Consider the following 19,966-nt stretch of genomic DNA (forward strand, 5'->3'; position numbering starts at 1 on the left):
GTGGAGGATGGAGGTAGCCACAATGCAGCCAGGCGACTAATGTTTTCCCCTTTGCAAAGTATCTCCACCCCCCTGGAGCGATCGTCGCTTTCCCAGCCTGGAAGCCAGGATCGGGAAGGTCCAGGCCAGAGGGGTCGCGGACAGGGCAGCGAAGCTTCTCCTTTAAGGCCAAAGCCGCTCGTCGCCGTGAGTGTAAGGGTGTGTGAGTGTGCGGCGTGCGTGTCTCCTCCTCCCCGAGTGACACAGCAGTGAGAAATGCCTATCAGTAACTTAAACCCCCGAAACTCCACCTTCCGGGCGCGCGGCGCGGAGCCGGGCGGTGGGAATGGAGCGAGCAGATTGAGGCCGCCACTGCAGAGCCGGCAGCATGAACTTGGCCGCGAGCTGAAGCGGCCAGCGGCGGGCGGGCGTGGGGGCAGCGGCCGCTAGCCAGGGGGTGATCTGCAATCCAGCTAGGCCATTCGGCGGGCGCCTGGGGCTAGGCTGCCCGCGCCGGCGGCCGTCCGCCGCTTGGGCACTGCCCTGGCCGCCGCTGGAGCTCCGCAACACGGTAAGGGTAAGGGCGGGCGCTGGAGGTCCAACTGCCTTCAGGGTCCAGGATGCACTTGTGGCCCCCGCTTACAGCTTCCATCGCTGAGGATTCGGGGCGTCGGATTGCTTCGAGCTGGGGGACCCCAAAGTTTGCTCAGAGCGCACACCCCACCTGGCGCTAGCGGTTGGTTAGCCCCCCTTCTCTCACTGGCCTAACGCGGCTGAGAGCAGCTCGCATAGCTTGGGGAGCGCGGCCTCTGCCTCTTCCCAGGCGCCCACCCGGCGTCTGGAATTGCGAGCTCCATTCCAGGAAAGGAAGGTGGAAGGGCACCAGCGCTGCGGGGCTCCTCCGATTGCTCTGGGTTGCCAGGAGGCTTCTACTCTGTCCCCATGCCCCTGGGCCGCTGAGCAATCAGGTGCCCCCAGCTCTCCTGCTCTCCCCTTACCCGCTCCCACAGCTTGGCCGGTCGGCAGTGGGCAACGGGGCGAACAATTCCCGTTCCCCAATCCGAGGTGCCGCCGCCAAGCCCGAGTGTCGAGTGAGCGCTCCGAACCGCTGCCCCGCGCTCGCCGCCTGCCCAACTCCTGGGACGGAAAGCGAAGCGAGGAGGGGAGCCGGCGGCTCCAGGCAGCCGCTCCTGCTGTCCCACCCTGCGTTCCCAGAGTCCCTGAGCCGCAACTCGGCGCTTCAGTCTCCCAGGCATAAGCGCCAGGCGCCGGTTAGGGCGGGCGGGAAGCCCCCCGGAGCGCCGCCAAATACTTTTCTCGGCCAGTTGGCTTGGCCAGGCTCAGCCCAATGCAGTGTGTCCGAAACCTCCTGGAAAGCTGGCGCTGCTGTCTCATTCTGATCCCTGATTAAATTTGGACTGAGCGGACACTAATAGGATTACCTTGCTAGAAAACTCGGCCCTGGAGCCGCCAGAACCCGGGTAAACAGACGTGCGTCGATCTGTGTGTGTGTGGAGGGGATTCACACCCAATCGGGTGTCTGCAATTGGGTCCGGTGGAGCCTGAGACCCTGAATGTGGGTGTGTTCGCGCGGACAGGAGCCTTGAGTAGCTGGGGAATACAGGGAAAGGGGACTCCCCTTGCTGACATGGCCTGTCGTTGTTTAGCAACACAAGGGCTCTTCCACCCCCCCCCCCACGCGGGACGCCGTCCCTACCGCGGCCGGAGGTTCATTTCTGCGGGAGCCAAACGAGGCCGGCTTTGGGACATTGTGTAGTAGCTTAAGCAAACCTAGCTAGCTTAGTCAAGGCGGTCGCGCTGCCACAAAGAAGCAAAGTCTCTCTAAGCCCCAACAATTTCGAAAGAGTTAATTAGGGAGAGGGCCTAGGTCTCCAGGGGAGAGACCCCTGAGGGGATTTCACCACTCCCTTCGGCTGCGGCCTATGGCCCCAACAATCGTGTTGCCTGCTTGGGGTGACTTGCTAGGCAGCATCACAGCCGCTTGGCCCACTTCTTGGCAGGCTCGGGTGACTGCCCCAGTGCCCACTGGCCCGGTGGGGTCGACAGTGCGCCCGCTTGGGCTTCTCCACTGCTACCACAGCTCGGGGGCCCCTGGACGCCGCTGGGCTTCTTTCCTTCCCTCCCTCCCACCTCTTCTTGTCTTTATAGATTTCCCCCTCCCTCCCACCCCCGCCACCGCCGCCGCCGCCAACAATCCGCTTTATAAAAAGCCCCTTTGTTTCCCAGGAGGCTGGAGAGAGGGAAGGGGAAAGGGACTCAGAGGCAGGGGGCGGGGGCGGCTGCCTCCAAGTGGCTTCAAGCCTCTCGGGGGACCGGAGGGCAAATGGAGGCGATGGGGGAGGAGGATCTATATTTCTAGGACCCTCTGCAAGAACTCAGGAAGGCACGGAGAGCTCCGGTCCCTGGCACCCATTGCGCTCGTATCCTGCCAAGCACAGCCGAAATCCCTGCGGCCCAGATGGCCCTACAGGCTGCACCGCAAGCGGGCGGGAGCTGGGCCCTGAAGAGGCAAACGCTGAGTCGGGTGGCCTAATGCCGCTGGCCGCCGCGCTCGCGGGGCCAGGACATAGGGGGCGCCCTTCCCTCGGTTTCACTTTGCTACGACGCGCGCGCGTCTCTTTCGGAAAGCTGAGACACTGTCGGGCCCACCTTGGCTGACAGTGTGGCCAAAACTGTTAGGAGCTTTTTTACCACTCCATGCCTAGCTTACAACCATTCCTTCCTGAGTCCTTCAGCTGCCTCCCCCCACCCCAACCCCATACTTGCACGGGCTGAAATTCTCTGCGAGTGCCTTTTGTTTAGAGACTTAAAAGGAGCATGAGCCCCCCCCCCCACACACACGTTGGAGCTGCCTGGGTTGGCCGCACAGAACCACAAGGCCCCTGTTCACCACCTGGAGTCCTGCTGTCACTACCTACCCATACTCTCTAGCCTGGAAATGTCCAAGACACACGCACTTCCAACTTTCCGTTGCATTGAAGATTTAGGGCACCTCGGCCCCTTACACCTGCTCCCCGGGAACTTGGCAGATCTACAACTATTAGTAAAGAATGTCAAATATGATATTCGAAATCATCCTTTGCTATCACAACAGCCTTGCCCTCCCCCAAAATGCTCCACTTCCCTCCTGCATTAACGTTGTCGTGGAAGGCAGTACTGACAGTAACAAAAAGTGAGAAATAAGGACAAGTGGGAGGGGCCCCAACGCAGACAAACACAAATTCCCCCTTCACCTCCTCTCATTCCATTCAATCAGTTGCCTCACACTTTGCATATATTTTTCTCCTTCTTTCTCCCGCCTGTGCAAGTTATCAGGACCTGTTGGTTGCTCTTTATTCTGGTCTCAGGAGTAGACAGTGAAGTGTTAACACCCTTCCACAGCCCCACACCCCGACCCATCTAAAACCACAAAGAAGCAATCAAATGGTAAACTACTGGTTCTACCTTCTCCTCCCCCCTTGTGCTTCTCTTCTGGAGCCATATCATTGGAAAATAAAGCTGCTGATGTGCGAGATGGAACATATGGTCCCTCCATAAGAGAGAAACTAAAATGGCCTTGAACCTGCCGGACAGACCAGCTGTTTACTGCTAGCCAGAGCAGCTAATCAGCTTTTTCCCTTTAAAGTAACAGCCCCCTTTTCTCTGCATAATCAGTTTGCATATTAAATAGAATTCTGAGTAAGGGAACTAAAGGACTCCTATAATGCTTTCTGCTTTGGTGTTTTCATCAGTGTCCCTTCTCTGGAACTGCCTGGCTTTCTGGCAGAGCTTGTCTCCAGCCTGCATAACTGCATTTCCTCCAGTACCAGTGTAGTAATGTTGCTCCAAGTGGAACTTGGGAAAGAGGCAAAAAAAGGGAAAAGAAAAATATGGAGCTGGAAGATTTTTCAGATGCCTGGGAGGGAATCTCTCTCTTTGGTTCTTACTGCTGTTGGAAATACTAGTAGTCCTTTCCGTCTTCCCCCTGTAAAAATATCTCAACAGCTGAAAGCTCTTCCTTACAAGATCTCCTTAAAAACCATTCTCTTCCGGCTGTGACCATTTTCAGTTTTCAGTAAGTACAATGTGTTGAAGAGGAAGATGGGGGGGCAGTCTGGCATTGGAAGAAGAAAGGCTTTGGGAGATACAAGGAAATTCCATGTTAGGAAATCATTAGCAAAGGGTGACTTCGTCTGTTTTCCTGCCACTGACGCTGACAGTGACACAGATGTGTGGGTTGAAACAGGAACGTCATTGAATTTTTAAACTCAACCAGGAAATAGCCTGTTGCTCGACTGGGGGTGGGGCCTACACATTCACACATGTTAAGGTAGGACAGATGTTATCCTGTCCATCCAATTCAGTAAAGACACGGATTTTTCAAGTATGGTCATCTTTCATAGCTTTTCTCCCTTTTGAATTAGATTATGATCACCTGTACAGAACTCACTACTGTTGAAAATTATGAAATAGAAATGGATCCTGAATCTCAGCTCTTCTAATAGTACTTGGACATCTCTCCTTTAAGTGGCTTTACATATGGACTGGTATTGTTAATTTTATTTTTTTTGTCTTCTCCATGGATTCCAATTCTTTCCCTCTACAACAGTTTATCACACACATCATTTGGCCACAAGTTGGGAAACTTGTGTTCTAGAAAATTCTCTCCACTAATCAACAGAGTGATCTTGGGCAAGTCCACCTTCACTTGTCCTTGCCCTCTAACCACTGAGGCTGATTCCATTCCAATTTTATAGCACTATGACTTCTGAAACACTTATTCCCTGGGAAAGTGAAGCATCAGCATCAGTCTTACCATCAGGATAAACAGTCACATTGGTAAAGAAATGGGGCTGAGATTTTGAGGGTGAGAGAAAAGAGGGCACAGGAAAAACTTGCAGAAGGCCATTGAAAGCAATAAGTGGAAAGTGTATTGCAAGTGTGAATTTCTAACAGAGATCTACAGATGGATTTGCAAGACCACCTAATCTTTAGCTTGGTCTACAGGTAACAGACTCTAAACTTATTTAAATTAGATTGTGTTATTTCCACAGAAGTCATCCAGATTTGCTGTCTTATCAGATAGTTAGCAAGGATTACAAAGAAAAAAAAGCCTTCTAGCCACACCCACACCATTCACGTATGGGTTTAGAAGTGAGTGTTGGATCTTTTCTTAGTCTTCTAGTCCAGTTAGCCTGAAAAACACATTTCTAGCTTTGAAAATGCAGCAGCCAGGCAAGAATCTACCACCGTCCTATTGGATGCTAATATTGATTTTTTTAAAACGGGTACAGTGGACATTATAAAGAAGGACCTTTTATCCTGTGAGCTCTTTGGCAATTATCTTGCTGCCATAAATGTTGATACACATATAATGGATGTAACTAAAAAATCTCCTTATCCAAGCAGAAAAGGCTGAGTGTTTGTTGGAGCAGATAGAATGCTGAGAGTGTGAATAGACCAACCCAGATGTCACTGGGGAGGTGAGATAAATGATGGAGGAACAGGAGCCAGTTACTATAGATCAGCACAATAAACCAATTCCCATCATACACCTCTCACAACGCCAACACCATCCCGGGGTAACCTAGGAAGCAGCAGTCAACTGTATGGAAGGAAAGACACATGGCGAAGCTTAGTGGAAACGGATGGATTTTTTGGTTTTTTAGACATTAAGTCCTTAAACATCTTTAGGCCTCACAAATCAAAATGACTGGGAAAGGATGTTGTAGCACTTTATTCTCACTCTTTCTGTGATGCCATTGTTGTTAAGTCTGGAAATGTAGCAAAGGAAGAAGAAAAGGCCTCCTGGAGCCTAGGGGCAGTTAGTCAGGGGCTTCCCCATGGAGGTGAGAAAGAGCTTGTGTGATAGAATATTCACACACATCCTGTGGGGTCCTTCTCCCAAATTACCAGCCCTGGAGCAGTTATATAAGGATTGCTAATGGAAGCAAAAGAGGCCCCTATTTGCCTGCCCTCCCCCCTCCCGTTGCTTTCCTTTTTTTGTCCCCAGGTTTCCTTCTCAAATCTGACTTCTTCCTAGTTTCCAACGCAATTGGATGTATCACAATCCAAAATGATCCCGGTGGGGGGGGCGGTGGAGTGGGAAGGGGGATGGAGGATGGGGGTTTGGGGGGATGGAGCAGTAAGGGGCCTTGGTGGCTGGCTGAAGGCCTTGAGCTCCCCAGAGTAAAGGCTTCCAGAGACAGGACTTAAGGGGGCTAGGGCTGAAAAAAAGAGAGTTCTTTGTGAAGCTAGTGAGAACTTTTCTTGCCCACATGGGTTCTTGAGGTATGCAAGAGATGAGACTCCACCTAGCCCTAGGAATTCCCAGTCATGCCCTCTGCCCTAAGGATGGCTAAGGACCTTTTCCACATTGCCCACTCTTAAGCTTTCCCTACAACATCCTTAGGGGTGAGTGGGCAGCCACTGTATTTTTGTGTGTACCTTAACATTTGCTCTGCCAACAAATAATCATCAAGTGGAGTTGGGCAATTACCCTTTTCTTTTTTTTCCTGTCTTTCTTTCTTGCTCTTTGCTTTTCCAGCACTGGGCTTTGAACCCAAGGCCTTCTATATGCAAGGCAAGCACTTTTACCATTCGAGCAATATCTCAGTGCTTTATTTTTGAGATGGATCTTTTTTTTGCCAGTTCTGGGGCTTGAGCTCAGGGCCTGAGCACTGTCCTTGGACTTTCTCAAGGCTAGAGCTCTACCACTTGAGCCTCAGCACCACTTCCGGCTTTTTTCTATGTATGTGGTACCGAGGAATCGAACCCAGGTCTTCACGCATGCTAGGCAAGCACTTAACCACTAGGCCAAACTCCTGGCCCTTTGAGATGGATCTTTCATTTCAATCTTTTCACAGACTGGCCTTGAACTCACATTCTTCCTGCCTATATTTCCCAAGTAGCTGGATTGATAGTTGTGAATGTCATTTTCTTAAGACTAAGAACTCTTCCCTAGGGCTGCGAAAAGAAAGGATCAGGCAGACCACAGGATCCCATCTTGTTGGAAAGGGATTTAGTCAAGCAGCTGTTACATCCTTCCCTCTCTTTCACTTCTGGACTCTGGGCCACAGAGATACATTCTGTGAATTCTAGGAGAGATTATTGGAGGTTGCAAGGTCTGACTTACAAAGTGGCATATAGGTCAGAATGGTTTGATGACCTTGGCTTGTTTTCTAGCATTGGGAGAAAATATGGACACTTAGAACTAAAGGCAGTAAAGTTCAGTAGTCTTGAGTACTTTGGACAATCTCAAATGCCCTTTTGGAACTCCTACTGCATAGTAGTGCATCCATATTTTGCCTAGAATTTCTATCTTAAATCCTTCCCTTCCTTTCCTTTTCCCTCCCTTCCCCTCCCTCCCTTCTCCTCCTCCTTTCCCCTCCCTCCCCCTCCCTCCCCTCCTCTCCTCAACCCTCCCCTCCCTCCCCTCTCCTTCCCTTCTCCTCCCTCCCCTCCCCTCCCCTCCCTCTCCTCTCTTTCCCCTCTCCTCCCTCCCCTCCCCTCCCTCTCCTCTCTTTCCCCTCTCCTCCCTCCCCTCCCCTCCCTCCCCTCTCTTTCCCCTGTCTTCCCTCCCCTCTCCTTCCCCTCCCCTCCCTCCCCTCCCCTCCCCTTCCCCTCTCCTCTCTCCCCTCCCCTCCTTTCCCCTCCCTCCCCTCCCTCTCCCTTTCCCCTCCCATTCCCTCCCTTCCTCTCCTCTCCTCTCCTCTCCTCTCTTCTCCTCTCCTCTTCTATGGTCCCCTCTCTTTTCCTCTTTTTTCTTAACCCTTCTCTTCCAAACTTTTCTTCATTATGTCTAGCCTCCTCTGTCTGTCTCTCTCTGTGTCTTTCTCTGTGTCTGTCTGTCTCCCTCTCTTCCTCTCCCTCTCTCTCTTATTGGAGTTTGAACTCAGGACTGCGCTTGTTAGGGTGACCCCTCTACCACTGGAACCGTACCTCCAGTCCTACATCTGCTTATTGTTTTTGAGGTAGGGCCTCACTTCATGTGCAATACACCCCTGAGCCACAATCTGTCTTCTTGATGGGCTCACAGGTACGGCCATTACACCCAGCTTCCCTCTGTAGGTGCTGAAGAATGAGGTTGAGAGCTGAGAGCTGAAACCTGAAACCCCATGGCTGTATGTGAGGGGAGACTAAGATTCAGCAAGCTGCCCACCTTTCCTGAGGAGGAAGAAGAGGTAGCACAACGGAGACACAACTTGCTCTCCAATTCTCACTTGGGTCTAGAACACGCATTTATATCCATGTGGACAAGCAGGTGCTCATTCAAGGCCAAACAAAAGTCATGAGAGGAAACAGCACCCTTATTGTGGTATAGCTTGATCTGTCCCTGTCCCATGTGGATGTGTCAGCATTATCAGGACTGTAGAGGGGTAGAGGAGTGTATGGAAGTGAGAATCCCAAGGTCAGACCAAGGTGGAGCCTGGAGGCTGACTTCAATACCTGTCTGGGACCCAGGCAGTAGGATCTTCAAGGGGACTCTGTCTATTTTTGCTTGCAAATTGGGCAGCCATTCCTTAGAGAGCTTGACTAGGTGGGCTGTGTTGGCCCTTGCAGGATGTTGTTTGGGTGTCCTTCTTAATGAGATCTCGGTGTTAGTATCTGCTTCTGGAAGTTCCAGTGTCAACTTTGGAATTGGAAGTGAGACAGTAGTTTGTGTACAGTGGCCAGTGTCACATGCTTCACGTGTCTAATTCTGAAAGACAGGCATGCATTATGTTGGGTTTGGTGGGAGCTGCATGTCTGTCGAGGATTCATTTAACCTCTAATTACTCCATTTTCTTCATTGTTTGTTGCACAAACTTGTTGTACCAAAGCTCACAGCCACTCTAAAATTAATTTCCGGGATACAGAGTCAAATCTGACACACTTGGGGTTAAAATAATTGTGCTGACATTGAGATTAAAGTGAACAATCTGGTTCTTTCTAGTGATTACCCAGAAGCAATGTGAAGAGCTTGGTTGTGTTAAGTGCAGCACAACCCTTAAAATGAGCCCTGGAAACAGCCAGGAATGTCCCTATAGCTAATACTACCTGGGAGCCAATAGCCCCACAAGGTGCAGAGACTGCCACACACTGCTAAAGCGTTAGTTAGCAACTAGAATTCATGCCCTAGGAAAAGAGCAGCCTGGGGATTCTTCCTTATCAGCTGATAGGACAGGTGGCAGGTTTCCTGCCATCATGCAAATCAAAACCATTATCAAATTGGAGCCTGCCCCTGAGGCCCAACCCACTCCATGGAATCACAAGATTAAGCTACTGGGAGTCTCTAAGCAGGCTTTTGTCTTTTGTCATGCCCCCTCCTTCTGGTCACTGGGGCTATCACCCTGCCAGTTCTATCTTCTTTTAAAGCAGCCACATTTGATGTTCAAAATGAGGATTGATGCAGTTGCTCAATTCCCATCATTTGCCCCAGTAGGTCAGTATTCATTTCCTTATTCACTAGGAGGAGAAACATGCAAACTCACTTGAAAGCTCATCCCACCCAGCCATGTTAGGTACAATCAGATAAACCAACAAAGTAATAGTAGCTTATGAATTGTGGCATTTGGCAGCTGGTCCTTGGTTTTGGAGCTTGCACAGATTGGGTTTGTTTCTTGAGTCAGGAAGATAGGGGGGTGGGGCTTGTTTGGGCAAAGAAAACCTTCACCTGAATTCCCAGCCCAGCTCTGATACCAGTTAGCTATAGCACTTTGGGCAAGTCATTTCCCCTTTGTGAGCCTCACTTTCCCCATCTATACAATGAAGGAATAAACGAAGGATAGTCAAAGAATTCTTCTCCAACCCTTCAATTCCATGATTTTCTAAATCTCAAATTAAACCAGAAGCCACCTAAATTATGTAAAAAGGACACGGAATAATATGAAAGCACAGGAATTTTAGTTTTGTTTGGGCAGATGGAGACTGAAACTGTTACAAACATAGTAGCAATTCTACAAGTTTTGGCTAAAGAAAAGGAGTTTGTGTTTATTTATGTATGATCAAAGAATAGGAAATTGGCAATTCCCCCTTGTTTTACGTATGAGGATACCAAAGCTGGAGAAAACTCCACACCTACCAACGGCAGAAAGGTGCTAGGAGCTAAGCTAGTGTAGGGCTTGATATCCATCTTACAGTTCTGTGGTGTTTAGACCCAAAGAGAAGAAACACCCAGGCCCCCAGCAGTATAGGGGCCTGTAGTCAGGGCTGAGGGATTTTGATTTCTAGCTATCAAATAGTTGTTTATCAAAAAGGGAATTTTGCTTCCTTCACCTCTGCCCCAACATCCTTGAGTTCTCAGATACTAGCAAATACTTAATATTGTTGGTCTTGTACTAATGCTTAACTTAAAATAAAACAGATTTTTTTTCATAATGGGAAATGGTCCTTATGGGGCTTGTCATTTAAAAATATTTGGTTTGACTTCATATTGCTAATTTTCATTGCAGAATGAAAAATATTCCCAGTCACTTACCCTTATTTTTATTTTTATTTTTGTGCTAGTCTTGGGCTTGAACTCAGGAACAGGGTGCTGTCAATACGCTTTTGTGCACATGGCTAGTTTTCTACCACTTGAGCCACAGCTCCATTTCCAACTTTTTGGTGGTTATGTATAGATAAGAATCTCACAACTTTTCTTTCCCAGAGTGCATTCGAAACTCCATCCTTATATCTGTCTCCTAGGATTACATATGTAAACCACCAACATCCAGCTCTACCCATATTTTCCTAAAAAGTAATATTTGGTCTTATCCAAATGAAGATTTAAGTTTGTGAATGATTTGCACCCACAGTGCTCAGCCTTATCTTCTCTGGTGTCCAGTTACCCCCTCGTCTAAACTGTGGGGGTCAAGAGTCAGGGAGAGCTTGCCTTAGGTAGGAGGAAGGGAAGATAATGAAGGGCCAACTCCATTTCTTCACTGGATGCTTCTTCACTGCATTGTCCTGTGCACGTCCCTTTCTCTCTGGGTGTCACCGCCCATCACTACAGTAAAGGAACTGGCCTAAAGAGACTCTTAGGATCTTCCTCTTATTACATGGGATCATTCTATTTCCATGCAACTTGACCATTACTCTGACTTTTCAATCCTTTCTAGAGATGAGATGTTTCTGAAAGAGATAGATAGACCTATTGGCAAAATCATTCATATTTATTCAGATGCTGTAGGTGGATAGATGAATGGCTTGAATGCATAGAAGAGCAGGAAGATTCATGAGAGTCAAGACATAAAAGGTAGAGCCATGTATGGAAGATCAAAATTGAAAGCCAATCCTGGGCAAAATGGTTTACAAGACTCCATCTAACAAATGAGCTGGGTATGGTTTTACATACCTATTATGCCATCTAGGTGGGAGTCATGAGTAGGCAGATTGTATTCTTTTTTTCAATATATTTTATTGTAATTAATAGAAGGGTTACATTATATTCACCAGATAGAAGGTGCATTACTTCACAAACATTGATACCCTTTCTCATGTCTCAGTCCCCATTTCCCTCCCCCAATCCCCACCCCTCATTTTGTTTTCCCCTCTTCCCTATCCTAGGCAGATTGTATTCTATCTGAAAATTACAGTAGACTTGTTAAGTGAGAGCATTTGATTTCAAAATGCCACATTTGAAGAAAAACCAGGGATGTTCAGGATGTAGAATTCAGTACTGCATTGTAGATTCTCCCATAATGCTACTCAATGTGTACTATAGACATATCATCTTTGGAAAAAAAAATCTCAGTTTTTCACTTTATCACTTCAATTAACTACCCTCTCTGAAAGTGTCCTGTGGTTCTCAAGTTTTCTGCCTTCTGAGCTGGGTTTGGACTGTGAATCTGTCAGGAATTCAAGGAACCAGTTGGCATCTATGAAAGTGATCATGGCTTTAAAGAATACTGGGAACCAGTCCTTTATCCAACAGGGAGGTTACACTTTAGGGTTGAAATGTAATCAAATAGCAGTTAATATTTTCTGACTGCTACCACATGTCTAGAGACTCAACCTCTTGCCTCTTAGAAAGGCTCCTTATTTAATACTCAAATTATCCCACTTTTGGCCAGAGGGAGCTCCTTCAAATTGCCTCCTACGGCTTATTGCATAACTACTCTCTGAGCATGGCCTTGATATCTAGCACAACGTGCTCTGCACCTATCTTGTATCTTTTGGCCTCCATCTCAGTCCTAAAAGCCAACCGTTTCTCTAACAGAAGCCTAGTTTCTTTTGTTGAAGGATTGTCAAACCATGGTGTAGGTGTTATAGGAGTTATCCTATCTGCACGTGTCTTGCACTTACTATCCTTTCAATTCACAAAAGGAGATTAAATGGCTTAACTCATAACCATATCCTTTTCTTTTTTTTCTTTTTCTTTATTATTTCTTTATCACCTTCCTATCTATAAAGCATGATTTCATGACACTTCTTCTAAATTCTGCTCCAACATCAAAGTTCAATCTCCCTTTCCTCTCTGCACAGTGAGTATTGCCTCAGTGAGAAATCTATTATCCATAATCACTTATGTACTATTACTAATCCATGACTATGAAGAAGCTCGAGAACCAGAGGACAGTATCTATTTAAAATTCTCCGTGTCTTTAGTGTATGTGAGAATAGTCTGACACTTTCGAAAAGCTTCCTGAGCTCGTTCTCCATGACTTGATTCCCAATGATGTCATGTGAATATGATTTATTGCACTAGTGTCTGATTAGATTCCCTTTAATTTTGATCCATCTTTGTTGATTTCCTTTTGGGATAGAAGAATGTAACATAATAACATAGTTTTATAAGTGATAACAGTATAGTAGCCATTCATTTAAAAAGTTACACCTCGCAAATAATATGTAACCCTTCTATTAATTACAATAAAAATATATGAAAAAAGTTACACCTCCCTTTGCAGCTAGCAATTTCCAATCATCTATACACAACTAATATCATTAGCTTTGGATATCTTTAAGTTGCACATATGAAGAAGTATTTGTATTTTGAAATTCGTCTTTTTCTGTTACATACAGGGCAGTATAGTACAGCCATGTTCTGGCGCTTTGCTTTTGCATTTCATAGTATGTCCTAGTAATCACTGTCTATTAGTTCACAGATACTGAATCTCTCTCATGCTTTCAAACACCTGCCCAGTATTGTGTGTGTGGGGGGGGGGGGTGCCATAGATTATTTCAACATCCTGCTAGGTCTAGGCAATTTTGCTTGTTTCTAATATTTTCCAATTATACTGCTTCAATGAAGAGCCTCGTACATATGTATTTTCTATATTGTTGGAAATGTTTCTCCAGGGTAAATTCTTGTAAGTGTAATTGGTGTGTCAAAAGTAAAACCAAATGTGATGTGGTTTTGTTATGTGTTGCCTAATTCCCTTCCAGAAAGCTCATACCAATTTGCATTCCCATCAGCAATCCCTGAGACTGTCTTTTCTCCCAAAGCCTTACCAACTAAATGTTTGCTATACTTTTTAATTTTTGCAAATCTGATAGGTGAGAAATGGTATCTCAGTATAGTTTAATTAGCATTTTTCTAATTATGAGTGACTTGGAACATCTTTTCATATGCTTAAGAGCCTATTTGATATTTTGTGTGTGTGCAAATTATCTGCTCAAGTCTTTTTTCCCTTTTGCTAATGGGTTTTTGGTTTTCATTCTCAATTTTCAGAGTTTTTATGTGGAAAGAATATTAGCCTTTTATCTATGATATGTGTTGCAAGTAATTTTTCTGACTTTGTTGGTCTGGGATGTTGTTTTTGTTTTTCCATTGTCACATATCAGTCTTTTAACCCATATGGATGCGAGTCACAGTTAGAAAGCCTCTCTGCAGACCCAGGTTAAAGAGAACACCACACAGTGTTCTCTATTATGTGTAATAACAGTCTGTGTGGTGCATTTCAATTCCCGATCCATGTGCAATGTTTTGTAAATGGTGTATGGTGCACATGTCACCTTTTTGTTTGAAATGACTGCCTGGTTACCACAATGCACTTAAACATGTCCATCTTTTGAGAAAACCACTGCGGCCCAGAGTTGGAGCCTAACCCATGCAGAATTGGTAAGAGCCCATCTCAGAAACAAAACAACAACAACAAAATAAGTAGATAATGATTCTTTTTGCCATGGGTGTGATCAAGGTAATTTTACGCTTTGCAAAAGAGAGCTCTCAGGGTTTGAAAATAAACACATAGGAGTCCTAAGTAGTAAGTTAAGAAATACTGTTTTCTAGGCCTCCCACCTACTGAACACTAGATAATGGTTAGAGCGACATGATACATGCAGAATGAGCTGGATCATTATGGGAAGACCTCTGAGGAAGGCATTTGGTTTGATCGACCCACTGAGCATACTTCCCTCCCATTCAGGGTGTCTGGAGCATACCCTTGATTCTCAGTGCTTCCAATGAAGTTTCCGCTTCAATGGGACAACAGCTTTCTATCAAAGAGTGTCATAACATCTTATCAAAGAATGTCATGACACAGAACCCTTCTAATTGGTGTGGAGAGCTCTTTGGAGAGCCTACTAGTTAGCCATAGCATCACCTCTTTTTAGGGAGAGGGAACAAAATTTAATACACGGGGAGACAGAAAGATAATCAATTGCCTTCTTGGCAACCCACCACTCTATTGCCAATGGGATCACTGTGACAGCTTGGGAAGTTCAAGTCAAAATTTTGAACTCAGCCACTTACTCAAGTGGTAGACCCAGTTTTAGGCACCCCATAGATAGGGTCCTGATAGAGAAAAGTCTCTTCATTTTTCTCCAAGAGCACATGTAATCTGTTGGCATCTCTGGGGGTTCTGGGTTTTTTCCACTCTGAAGTATATATCTAATGTATCTGTCTGGAAAGTATACACATGTACTTCTATTAATGAAAGAAAGGAGTGACAAATGGAGAGACTTATAATAAGCTGGTAGCTCCAAGAAACATAGGAAATAGAACTAGGTTGAATAGATTCAAGAGCAAACCAATGCAACAGTGATATATACAAGACAGTATGTTAGAAATTAACTTTACAACTTGGGGGTTGGAGGGGGAAAGTGGGAGAAAAACATGGGAGAGGCTAATAATGTTCGACAAGAAATGTACTCACTACCTCATATATGTAACTGTAACTCCTCTGTATATCACCTTGACAATAAAATTAAATTTAAAAAAGAAAAAAATCCATCTTTGTGCTAGAGATTGGAAGGGTCAACTTCAATATATAGTAAACATATTTCCATATATACCTCAGGCCATCTTCCACTAGTGATTTTTCTATTCTTTCTCTAGTAGTAGTTTCACTTGTAGAATTTTCAGTATGATTTTTAAAAATATCTTTTGTTTCAAGTTAAAATACTAGAACCGGGGCACTGACATTGGATTGATATAATCCATTATCTTAATCAGATTTTTCTGCCCAAATTCATGGCAACCACTATTCTTATAATCATACCATTTCAAAAGAGCTATTTAAATATAGTATTGTGTGCAATCTCTTCCATTTGGCTTTTGCATTTTATGCCACATAAAATACAAGGAATCCATTCTATAGGTATATAGGTAAGGCTGTCTCATGATTTGGAATTACATTTAACTAATGCCTAATGATATTAAACACCCTTTATGGATCTCATTTGTCATCTGTATATTCCCTTTATGACTTTTTGTGTAAGGGAGGGAATTTATGTTGAGGTTTCTTTTAGTTTGCCTGTGGATTCTCAATGTCGAAAAAAGTTTTACATGTTTCATTGAAATGAATTACTCCACTCTCAAAAACTAGTGGAGCATATTTATATGTATATAGTAGATTTTGTAATCTTTATTCAGCTCCATTCATCTCTGTGTCCATTTCTCTGCCAATATTGAAACAATTGAATAACAGCAATAAACATATTAATGATAGTATCAGGTAGATAGATTACTCTCGTTGTATTCTACTTCTCAAATTCTATGATCATACATATAAATATTCAAATAAGCATGCCCCCTATCTAAAATGTCCTGCTGAACTTTTAATAGAATTTACATTAAAACTGTAAGTCAATTTGAAAATTGGCATCTTTACTCTGTTAATTCTTATAATCAATAAGCACAATATGTCTCTACATTTATTTAGGGTTTTATTTCTTTGTAAAGCATTTTGTGATTTTCTGAATACAGATCATATATACATTTTACTTAGATTTAATATTAAACTGTCATTTTACACAATTAAAATGGTATTTGGTTTTATAAAACAGATTTATTGATAGAATCCACAAAATTTACCAATCTAAAGTGCTTTGTTTTTTTGCCAGTCCTGGGCTTGAGCTCAGGGCCTGAGCACTGTCCTTGGACTTTCTGAAGGCTAGAACTTTACCACTGGAGCCTCAGCACCACTTCCGACTTTTTCTGTACATGTGATACCAAGGAATCAAACCCGGGTCTTCGTGCATGCTAGGCAAGCACGTTAACCACTAGGCAAAATTCCCGGCCTCTAAAGTGCTTTTTAAAGCATATCCAGACTCGTATACATATCACGAACATTTAATTTCAGAACATTTTTGTTATCTCAGATAGAAACCACAGACTTTTAGCAGCCATCTTCCATTCTTTATCACCAATCTCCTAACAACCGTTGATATGTTTATCTCTGAATTTACCTTTTCTGGGCATTTTCTATAAATATAATTATATAATAGGTAGACTTTTGTGACAGACTTTTTCCATAGTATAATAGTTTCATGTTTCATCTCTTTTGTACTATATATCACTGTAGTACCTCATTCCCTTTTTACTGCCAAATAATATTCCATTTGTCATTCCATTCATCAAGTGATAGAGATAGGAGTTATCACGTATAGGCTACAATGAATAATAAATGTACAAGTTTTATATGGACATATGATTTCTGTCCTGGATATATTCCTAGAAGCTGAATTTCTAGATTATTTGAAAACCCTTAAAGTTATCTCTCTCATCAAACCTTCAGAAAACAATGCAGAACTATCTATTTACTGTAGCCACCATACTGTGTAGTCTTTCGTTATTAAATATGTGTTACCTGTAGAGATTTATAGATATTCTTGTCCTAATATTCACATAATTTTTGTAATGAAAATTAATGAATATGGAATTTGTTGAATGCTGTTGTGTATTAATATGATTATGCCAGTTTTCTTTTTAGCCCATTTTTGTTATATATATGTATATTTATATACATGTATGTATATTTATATACATTTCCAAATGATGAACCATGCTTGTAATAATCTGGGATAAACTTGATTTGATCATGCTGTGTTATTCTCTTTTGTGTTACTGACTTTTTTTTGCCAGTCCTTGGGCTTGATCTCAGATGTGGGCACTGTCCCTAAGCTTCTTTTTCTCAAGGCTAGCAGTCTATCACTTGAGCCACAACACAATTTCTGGCTTTTTCTGTTTATATGGTACTGAGGAATTGAACCCAGAGCTTCATGCATGCTAGGCAAGCACTCTACCACTAAGCCACATTCCCAACCTCTTACTGGATTATATTTGTTACCACTTGGTAGATTTTGAAATTTTAATTTCATGAAAAATACTATTATGTGATTTACTTTTTCTATAACATCATCATTTGATTTTTGTTCCTGAGTTATGAATGAGTTAGGTAGCTTTTTATAACTTCTTCCTAGAAGAGATTGTGTAAAAGTGGTACGAATTTCTCTTTAAAAGTCTGTAATTTTTCCCAGTGAAATTATCTAAAGATTTAAGATAGTTCAATTGTTTTTTGTTGTTGTTTTTAGTTTTTAGTTTATTTTTGTGTTTATCCTGGAAATTAAATTCAGGGTCTGAGTGCTATCCCTGAGGGTTCATGCTCAAAGTTAGGGCTCTATTATTTGAGCATTTCTCTACTTATGGCTTTTTGGTGCTTAATTCGAGGTAAGAGTCTCATAGATTTTCCTGCCTGGGTTGGCTTTAAACCATAATCTTCAGAACTCAGTCTGAAGAGGACCAGAGATAGAAAAATAGTATGAGAGACAAGAGGGGAGGTAAAAAAAAGAGTAATGTAGGAGTGTAAGATTAATATAGTAATGAAGGAAAGGGATAGCGTAACGAGAACTGACCTAAGGTGATAGAAAGGTGAAATAATTGAATACAAAATTTTGAAAAAATAAGGTAAAACTTATAAAAATTAAGAAGAGTAATAAGAAGAATATATAAAGAAAAGAGGAAGGTATATATAGGAGAGATCAATGATAAAAATTTTTAAAAAGAAAAGACAAAAGGTTAGGGGAGGACCCACACAATTGTGAATTCTTAAACAAGATATACTAGGGTTAAGAACCGACAGATTAAAAAGCAGGTGACTGTATCAATAAAAATATAATTTGTATCCAATCTGTACCCAGTGCTGTCACTAGATTTCTAGGAATGACCACAATGACAGAAGGAAAGCAAAGAAAAAAATGGAAAGAAAAAACATAACATAAAAAAGGATGGAGGTGGGCCGGGAGTTTGGCCTAGTGGTAGAGTGCTTGTCTAGCATACACAAAGACCCAGGTTTGATTCTTGGTACCACATACATAGAAAAAAGCTGGAGTGGTGCTGAGGCTCAAATGGTAGAGCTCTAGCCTTGAGAAAGTCCAAGGACAGTGCTCAGGCCCTGACCTTAGCTCAATTCCAGGACTGGCAAAAAAAAAAAAGGTGGAGATAAAGTAGCAAAGAAATATAAGAACTGATAAAAATGCCAATGAAAAATGATAGTTAATTCAAGGTAAGAGTCTCATAGACTTTCCTGTCTGGGTTGGCTTTAAACCATAATTTTCAGACCGCAGTCTCAGGGGAGCTAAAAGTACATAGTCAGCTACTAGTGCCCAGCTATTTCAGTAGCTAAAAATTAACTACAAATTTACTTAAGAGTTATAATGTAATATCAATTATATATTTAATATTGTCTGAGTTGTTGTCATTAGCTATTAATTTCTTAATAATTTTTGCATCTATATTCAAGCGATTTCAGTCTGCAGTCTTTTTCTCGTACTATCTTTGATTTTCATATCAGGGTCGAACTTAATTTCATAAAATAGATTGGGATGTTTTCACTCTTTTGTGAGGAGGAAGAGGATCTGTAGAAATGTTAATTCTTGATGGAGTTCCCTAGTGAAACTATTTAAATTTGGACTTTTGGTGGGAAGTAATCTGTTTTGGTAGTTTATGCTATGGAAGCAGTTTATTCCATATAAGTTGTCAAACTTATATATGTACGTACAGTTTTGGTACTATTTCTTTCTTACTCTTTAAGTATCTGTCAGTTTTTTTTATCAGTTTTAAATATCTATCAGTTTTATAAGTGATAACACCTGCTTTTTTTCTGATCTTGACAGTTGGTACCTTCCCTGTTTTTACTCTAACTACAAGTCAATATTATTGTTCTAGTTAAACAAGTCATTTTCATCTCACTCATTTCCTGTATCTATTTCCAGTACTGGGTTTTGAACTCAGGGCCTGGACCACACTAGGGTGAACTATGGTTCTGTTACTGATGAGATGTCTCTAGCCTTGTTCTTTTACTGGTTATCTTTACGATAAGGTTTCACTTCCCAACCATGTACATGCTTGAGCTGTGGTCCATCTACTTTTAGGTTTCCTACTGACCATGGAATCACAGGTGCAGGGCACACATTGAGATTCGTACAGACTTCACTGCTTGGGATGGCCTGAAACTGATCTTCCTAATCTCACCCTCCCAAATAGCTCACATTACAGGAACAAGGCACCATTGCACCAGGCTGCATTCCATTGATTTTTTATACTAGCATCATTCCTTCTTACCTTGTGATGCATATGACTTATTTTTATTTTATTTTTATTTTTTGCCAGTCCTGGGCTTGAGCTCAGGGCCTGAGCACTGTCCTTGGGTTTTCTCAAGGCTACAGCTCTACTACTTGAGCTTCAGCACCACTTCCAGCTTTTTTCTATGTATGTGGTATCGAGGAATCAAACGAGGGTCTTCATGCATGCTAGGCAAGCACTCTAACCACTAGGCCAAACTCCCGGCCCATGACTTAT

At 43.4% G+C, this 19,966-nt stretch overlaps 1 protein-coding gene across 2 annotated transcripts in view; it reads left to right on the forward strand.

Annotated features, from left to right (window-relative positions):
• The first annotated feature begins 347 nt into the window (after window positions 1–347).
• The window catches only part of Mamld1 (mastermind like domain containing 1), a 109,920-nt gene continuing 90,301 nt past the window's right edge, over window positions 348–19,966 (forward strand). Inside the window, exon 1 of one of the 2 annotated variants that reach the window (XM_090326179.1) lies at window positions 348–550. The gene's annotated coding sequence lies outside the window, so the exon portion shown is untranslated. The remainder of the gene's footprint in view (window positions 551–19,966) is intronic. The other variant, XM_090326180.1, reaches the window with a different exon arrangement.

This window comes from Megascapheus bottae, chromosome X (assembly GCF_031878675.1).
Source record: "Megascapheus bottae isolate mThoBot1 chromosome X, mThoBot2.hap1, whole genome shotgun sequence".
In the NCBI taxonomy this organism is placed as follows: domain Eukaryota; kingdom Metazoa; phylum Chordata; class Mammalia; order Rodentia; family Geomyidae; genus Megascapheus; species Megascapheus bottae.